Below are 8,564 nucleotides of genomic sequence, written 5' to 3' on the forward strand. Positions count from 1 at the left end.
GATCATTTATATTCATATACATTTCAGTTCACTTTCTCATTCCTCTGTCATCTCCATTCTGCTGTTAAACCTATTCTCGGCATTTTTATTTCACATATTGTATTTCTTTAAGTTTGAGGACTTAACTCCAGTTCTTTTTGTTTCTTACTACTTTGCTGAAAAAACCTACCTTTTTTTCACTGTGAGAATATTTTCCTTACATCATTGAGCATGGTTGGAATAGCTGCATCACAATTGTTGTCCGCTAATCCCAGTGCCTGGTGTCTATGTCTTTTCTCTTGAGAATGAGTCATTATATTCTTTGTCCTCTGAGTCTGAAAAAATTCTAGAGTATATCTGGACACTGTGAATGTGTTGGTGAAGAACATATTTTCTTTTAAATCCTTCCAAAGAGTGTTGATTTTTTTCATTTGTTTGAGTTGGCAATAAACTTGGGACCCAAACGGCAAACTTCGTCTCTCTTTGCAGCAGCGCAAATGTCGGCTCATATCATCCATGCTTAGCTGACTTCTGTGGTCTGCCTCACACGGGTGTGGTTCAGGGTTCTGCTACATAGTTGACTGCACATTTGGGGGTCTTTTTCTCTGCCTCCCTCCTTTCTGGGGCTTATTCGCTCATTTTCCAGAAGGCATGGCTTCCTTGAAGTTGGTTGTCTGTTTCTTTGAGTCAGAAAGTCTGTTGATTTTCTATGAGAATTTTGTCTACTCTGTGTAGCGCCTCCTGAAGCATTCTTTCAGGCTAAGCTGTACAATAACGGTAGTCTCTTGTGTTATGCCTCTATACAGGTATTGAGTGCCTCTAATACCCACCTGCTTTTTCTTACCTCATGATACCTCCAGCTAAGTTGTTTCTTAATACAGACAGTCCTTGTATGTACAGTAACATGAGAACCGAAACCAGATACAAAATGCTTTCAATTATAGTCCCAAGAGACTTCTCAGGGAGCACAATCGGTTAAACAGTATCATCAGATAAGGTCTTGATGTGTGTTTAAGATCTAAGATAGGCACTCTGGTTATTGAAATAACAAGATCATCTTATTTCTACTATTACAGAGTATTTTCTTATTAATGTATAACTGAAGGGATGCCTGGGTGGCTCAGTGGGTTAAGCCTCTGCCTTCAGCTCAGATCATATCTCAGGGTCCTGGGATCCAGCCCCCCCATTGGCCTCTCTACTCATCAGGGAGCCTGCTTCCCCCCGCTCTCTATGCCAGCCTCTCTGCCTAGTTGTGATCTCTCTCTCTGTGTCAAGTAAATAAAATCTTTTTTAAAAAGTGTATAACTGGAGAGATGAGAAAGGCCTGGAAGTATTAATCATTTATAATAAAGCAAACTTTTAGATATATAAGTTTTAATAAGTTACTTCAAAATCTGTGTTTTTAGAGTTGTGACGGATGACAATAACACCAAATTGACATGATTAGGGAGCAGATCTCAAGTTTAACATTTTAGAGACCCTGGTTCTTCATATAAAATGTCCAGTGTAGTAGTTAGCATGTATCAGATGCATAAGAAATGTATATTTATTTGCTTATCTTTTGCCTCACTCTTTTCTTCCACAGAGCAAATAAAAAAAAAGTACCCTTTTCAATCCGTTCAGTTTACTAGTTTCCAAACACTGCTGCAAGCCTATATTAAAAAAAAAAAAAAAACAAAAAACGAAACTTAATGAAGCTTAGGCAAGACTAGTCATTTGTGTATGACTTAAAGCAATTTCTACAGCAAAACTGTAAAAGAACGGAACACTTCTTACAAAATGAATAACATGTGTATCTTCTGTACAGCTCTCTAGATTCACTTTGTTTTTGCCCTGGTGAATGAAGCAGCAGATAAGGAAGGACCTCCATTCAGATTTTAAACTAAAAGTCTCTGGGGTCTCCTTGGCTAGAGTGGAGCAAGTTCCCATAAATGGTCTATGCTACTCTTATATGAAGTCTAATTCAGGCTATTTCCTTCATGGAGAATCTCTTCAGGGTCACATATCTTTTGCTAAGTGCCTGCCATTAGGGCAAGTGACATCATAAAATTTGATTAACTGTAGACAAGTAAGACAGGGGTGGGATCTCCATAGATGGATGGTATGAATCGCCTCGCTCTCTGGGTGTGGATCCAGTAGGGTCATCTATCAGAGCTTCTCGCACTTGAATGTGCATAGGAATCACCTGGGGATCTTGTTAAAACATGAATTCTGATTCCATAGGTTTGGAATGGAGTCCGAGATTCTGCGTTTCTAACAAGATCCCCGTTGATGCCTACACTATTCATCTGTGGACCACACTTTGACCTGTGAGATTTTACCCCTGATGTGCTATGTCAACTGAAATTGGGTTTAGAATATTTGCTTTTATTCTCTCCCTTTTAAGATTGTGATTACTGCAACCACAAAATTCTTTAAAGCTTCTCGGGTAAAGAGACTTGGAATAAAGTGAATTTCTCTCAATGTCAGACACAACGTCCCATGATTTTAAGATTTTCTTGGTAATTGTTCTTTTTGGTGTATTTCTTAGTATACCTGACATGTTCCATAATAGGATTTTTTTGTTTGTTGTCTTGAGACTTGTTGTTTACATACAATAAAATGTACTAACTAAAAGGGAACTTCACTACCATTTCAGTTTCTTGCTTCACAGATGAGCAAACTGAGGCTAGATTAATTATGTGACTTCACTACTTATATTTTTGAACCTCTTTAACATGCAAAATAATGAGCATTTTGATTTGGAAACAGATCATATTGTGGTTTTGCTTACCAAAGATTATTAAATGACTGCATTGATTACAATTTAACCAATAAGTTCCATAATACAGAGTTGTTTTTTGTTTTTTGGTTTTTTTTGCTACCTTGAACCACTTTGATGTTATGCAGACATAGTATATCCAGAGATCTCTTTGCCAGGAAAATGAATATCTCACATTTTATTGGAGGTATTTAATGGGAATATTCACTTACATGGTAAAAATTACCCTTTGAAAAAAGACATTTAGTTTATTAAGCTAATTTCTGCCAAATCGAAAGGCATTGCCCATAATATTCTAGCAAAGCATACACACACAAGAGACATGATTAAATATAGAATCTAACCCATATGTTTGAGTACAAATTTAAAACATGATAGTAATATGAATGACTAGGTCCTTTCAGTTTTCAAATGTAAAGTTCAAGTGGAAACTTAATTTTATCTATTTTTTTTCAGTGAAGTTTTATTTAAAATTAAAATGGATACATCCCTGCTGTCTCAGCCAGCCCTCCAGATTCCACTGCACAGCACTGTTCTTATATATCTACTTATGCTTCTCTAAAACTGAACTCACATTTTCTATTTTCTCTAAATGCTTTCCATGTTGAACTAAGTGGGAATATAATTCTCCCAACATTAAATTGGAATTGTCTTTGAGTCTTTCTTCTCATTAGCTACCTGTATCATATCAGCCAGTTTCACCAGTTCTTTTTTCCAACTGCTTTGGTTAACGCTCTGAATCTTACTGACATCACCCTTGCTCAAGCCATCCTTAACTCACACCAATTTTAGAAAACATCCCCTCTATCATTTTTCTTCTTCCACCCTCACTCCAGCTTAATCCACATCTGTTAACACCAGATCATTCCTTTGAAACCATTATTATGCTCACCTGACCTGAATCCTTGCAATCGCTCTCCCTTATCTGTAGGATAAAATATAAACTCTTTATCCCAATATTCACGGCTCTTTAGTGTCCACCGCTGACCTACCTTTCAGGCTTTACTTTATACTAATCCTAACATAAACCCTCTACTGTAGTCACATTGCTTGACTTTCTGCCTCCCTAACATGCCATGTACTTTGTGTCTCTATGTCTTTGGCCATTTCCCTAGACATGGAGGCCTTCCCTCTCCTCTGTTTCCATGGAGATTAACTTAAGTAGAGACTACAACTTCTTGATTGATAAGAAGTGTTAAAGTTAATGGGGTTCAATCTCTCACCTCTTCCACCATTTTAGGAGATTAAGAATGATAGAAGTGTAGGTTCATACTTCCTAATATCAGTGAACAGTGTACCAATCATAGCATAAAGCCTGTCATTTCCTACGTACCACATTACCCAAGTTTATGATAAATTCAATTTTTGTAAAGATAAAAATCTATGAAAGTTGGCCATCATAAACGGTATCAAGGAAGTTCAAATGAAGCCAAATGTCCTACATGTTCTATGGATTGGCTAATAACAAATTCTAAACTGACATTTCATTGGATCTAAGATTTTTCTAGCCCTAGTAATGAAGTGCTCACACTTTATCCCTTGCTAATATCATGATGAATCCAATAAAAATTCCCAGGCTGGGCATTAAGCAGCATTTTAAAATCTCTCAAATTTTATTAGTGTGTATGTGTGTGGAGTAGAGGGAGATTAGCTTATTATAAAAAGTAAATCAACTAATATTTAGTGAGAATAGTCCTTAATAAGGGATGATAGTGAGAGAGGAGAATTAGCCTCCTTTATACGGAGGATAAGTGGAATCTGCCACATACAAGTTAACATTCTTCAGATTAAGAATTAAAACACATTCTGTAGTGGCCTTGAAATAATCTGTCCCAGATGATTTTATTGGTCGTACAATGTCTTGTTAGGCACGTGGCACTACTATAAAGTGAATCAGCTGCAGGTGTTCATGATGATTTGCTCTGAGGTTAGAAGAGATACTATTTTCCAGATAACCTGTGTACTATAATTTGAATTTTAAATACAAAATAATTATAGATATTTGATAATAACCTGTTATAGTTTATGCAGTTAATATTTTCAGTTGACAAAGTATAATAAAACAGTTTGTACATTTTCAAAAAGGAAGAGCACAAATGATGTAAAGACATCTTTAGGAAGCTATCTCAGCAAGTGTCAGCAGAAACCATACAAAGATGTCAACTTCTCTCCAACTGAATGGCAGTATATGTACCCCAGAGCTTAGAATCAGGGAGGAAATGAGCAAGAAGGAACCAGTAAGGATATAAAGTCTTTATTGACTGTGTGAGTTTACTAAAGTAAACATTTATAAAGTCAATAAATGTCATCTTAAATGACTAAGATTGCATATGCTGTTACCAAGTCAAATGGTGGCTCAACAGAAATGTAGTTCTAGTAAAATAAAGAATGATACTTTTATGCAGACTTGAATTCACGACTTGTGCTACAAGAAGTGATTCTTCTCAGGCTGAAGTCTACCAACAGTAAGTTAGCTGTTCCAATCAAGTCTATTTTCTACAGAGAAAGTCCAGCCAGCCAGTGCTGAGTAAGTTACAAAGTCAGTTATACTACGGGTGATTCATTTACTGGATAGGTACATTGTTCTGATCTATTGGTTAGTTTGTATCTGGAATGATGGCATTAATGATACTATGACCACCAAAAACAGTTAAAAGAATGTCCATAGCAGCTTTATTAATGGACAGAAATTCAAAACAACCCAAAAATCCATCAACAGGAGAATGAATAAACAAATTGTTGTCTATTTATACAATGGAATACTACTCAGCAGTAAAAAAAGAATAAGCTGACCATTTCCTGTTTCAGAACTAATATACGAAGAGTTTGGAATCCACCATTTCTGTTCTTACATAAAAAAAATCTGAAAATTGGGGCGCCTGGGTGGCTCAGTGGGTTAAAGCCTCTGCCTTCGGCTCAGGTCATGATCCCAGGCTCCTGGGATCGAGCCCCGCATCGGGTTCTCTGCTCAGCAGGGAGCCTGCTTCCTCCTCTCTCTCTCTCTCTCTGCCTGCCTCTCTGCCTACTTGTGACCTCTGTCTGTCAAATAAATAAAATCTTTAAAAAAAAAATCTGAAAATTGAAAACCAATGACTTTTTTTGGACCCCATAAGACAGCTGAAGTTTCAGGGCAAACTATCACCCTGGAATCTGAAGGGACAGATAAATATAATGGCAGACAAGATCTACTTACAAGAACCAAAGCCACTGGAGCCATAAACTGGTAGGAAGATTTAACTGATAGGTTTGATGAATTGTTAGAGACTGAATGTAGACTGGTGTGAGAGTGAGAAATTCTTGGGAGTTATATTTTGACAGAAATCCCATGCTTTTGGAGGTATTACTTTCAGGAATATCATGCTGAAGATCCAAGAATGATCTCACTGTGGAGATGTATGTGCAAAGGTCACAGCTCAGAGTTGTATGCCCAGAAATTCAATAACTTAGATAAAATAGACCAGTTCCTTGGAAGGCACAAAATTACCAAACCTTACACAGGGAAAATTTGAAAATTGAATAGACCTATATCTACTGAAGAAACTGAATCAATAATTAATAATTTTCAGAAAAAGAAAGTACCAGGCTCAGATGATTTCACTAGTGAATTCTACTGGACATTTAAAGAAGAAATGATACCCTATCAAATTCTGGCTCTTTTGAAGAAATCGTTTCTGAGGTCATTGTTTGATTTTCGTTCTGAGATGGGAAGAGCTCTTCCCAGCTGCCCGATTTCCTGGTTCTTTCCCACAAACCAGCTAGTCTACAATTTAGCCTCTATCTTGAATATCCTCCCCATATCCTTTTGCCACATCCTTTGCAGTTCTTCAGAGCACTTTTAGACTTGAACTTCTTCGCCCTCTTGCAAATGAAGTTGATTTTGGGGGGATGACTTTGTTTTTGGCTTGTTTCTCCCCAGAGGCAAAATGTTTGAGCCAGGGCTCTAGAGCTGAGGACAGAAATGACAACAAGCTTGGAATTAACTGACACACCCACTCCAGAGGCTGAGCACTCAGTGGGTGGGGATTAAAAGGCTGGGGGTAGTGGGGGTACTTCTCCAATTGCCTCTCCTGGCAATGGAAGGGCAATTGTTGTTCCAGTGTTCCCAGCATGCTACTTTGAAGACAAAACTTCTGTTCCCCTAGTGGGGGCTAAAGGAATGGAGAAGAAGGGAACCCCGCCTCTCAACCGTATTCAACAGGGACTTGACGGAGTCTTCCATGGGGAATCTGTGTTTAGGTAGATAGAAATTCTCTGACCTTCTAGTGACATTAATTTCTGTTGAAACCACTGATAATCAGAATTTAGATTATATGGGTGCTGAATATATATACATATATATGTATGTATATACACAAATAATAAAGTATTATTTGTGTTTATTGCTGTCTAATTTATGTTATTCTACCATATTTTCTTTTTTAACTAGAAAGGAAATAAGTTGGGAAGAAGACTAGGCTTATATTAACATGTCTAGGGACAAGTCTCAAAGGAGAGCAGAAGAATATGAGGAAGCAGAGAATTTTTAATTAATGATAAGGGCTATAAAATATTGGATTAATAGATTAGCACATCATATCTTTCTCATTATTTTGTCAGAACAAAATAAAGAGTGTTAAACATAGTTTTAATATTGCCACTGCTTAGATGGTGTTAGCATTCAAGCTGCTCCTGCAATGTTTACATTGCAGATTTTACATCAGTAACCTTAACCGCTTATGAAATGCTGGCACATACATGATGGTTTTTAATTCCTTTTCTCTCCTGTAAAGAAGACAAAACCGAGGGTCCACCCAGCAGAGATGGTAAAGGGCAGATCCTAGACTCAAATCCTCACCCATTCCTGGTGCTTACTTCATTCAATAATCTCCCAGACCATATACATTATTAATAATTTACACTACCCTGTAGAAGGACTCCCTTCCTTGGCTGCTGGATCATCTCTATCGTGACTGTTTTTGGAGTTTAAAACCTGCAGGTCTGGTAAGACAATAAAGGATACCCAAGTCTCTTACTCCTGTTAAAAAATGAACTGAGGCATATTAAAAATTTTAAGAATTTATTTGAGCAAAAATCGATTAGGATGGGGCAGTGCCAAAGTAGGAGTGGTTAGGAGCGCTCCCCTGACAGAAGCTTGGCTGGAGAGTTTTATAGAGAAAAGGCAGAAGCAAAATAAGGAAATTATTGATCTGCTACAGCTTAAAGCCTCCTTGGCTATTTGTGATCAGCTGTCCTTAGATTTCAAATTCATAACCTTGAGGCATTTACAGGCTTAAATTTTGGTTGGCTGGGTCAGACTCCCTGGCAGTCTAATGGCCTCTTTGTTTAATTAATTTAATGCTCCAGTTGCCTAATCTTAGTTCTTGGTTGGACCTCTTCTCTGACCACTTTTTACCTCCATTATTAGAAGTTGTCTTTCCTAAGAGTGTCATAACACCCTAAGTTTACCTCTGTTAACTACTTATCATCTGTCTATAAGTAGCTCCTCTCACTAGAATTAGCACAGAGCCAAGGCGCATACTAGGTAATCAAGGAAAGTTGGTTGGGTGAAGAAATGGTTGACAACGTAGGTCTGTATTCTTCTACCTCCTCTTAATTGCTTTCTGTTCTGCAGTGGTGAGTTTTTTCACCCTTGCTTAGCCTGTTGGTCATTATCATTATGGCTTTTTATCCCCCTGTGTGAACCACTGTCAATTTATAGGCTTCTGGGCTTACTAAGGTGTTCCCAGAGAGACTGGAGAGAGTAAGTAAATGTTGTGCCAACTTTCAAGAAGTAATGTGATGTTGATGCTTTAGTGTTTTAGGAGATTAATACATATTTGCTTAA

Source organism: Mustela nivalis, assembly GCF_964662115.1.
Source record: "Mustela nivalis genome assembly, chromosome: 14".
Classification (NCBI taxonomy): domain Eukaryota; kingdom Metazoa; phylum Chordata; class Mammalia; order Carnivora; family Mustelidae; genus Mustela; species Mustela nivalis.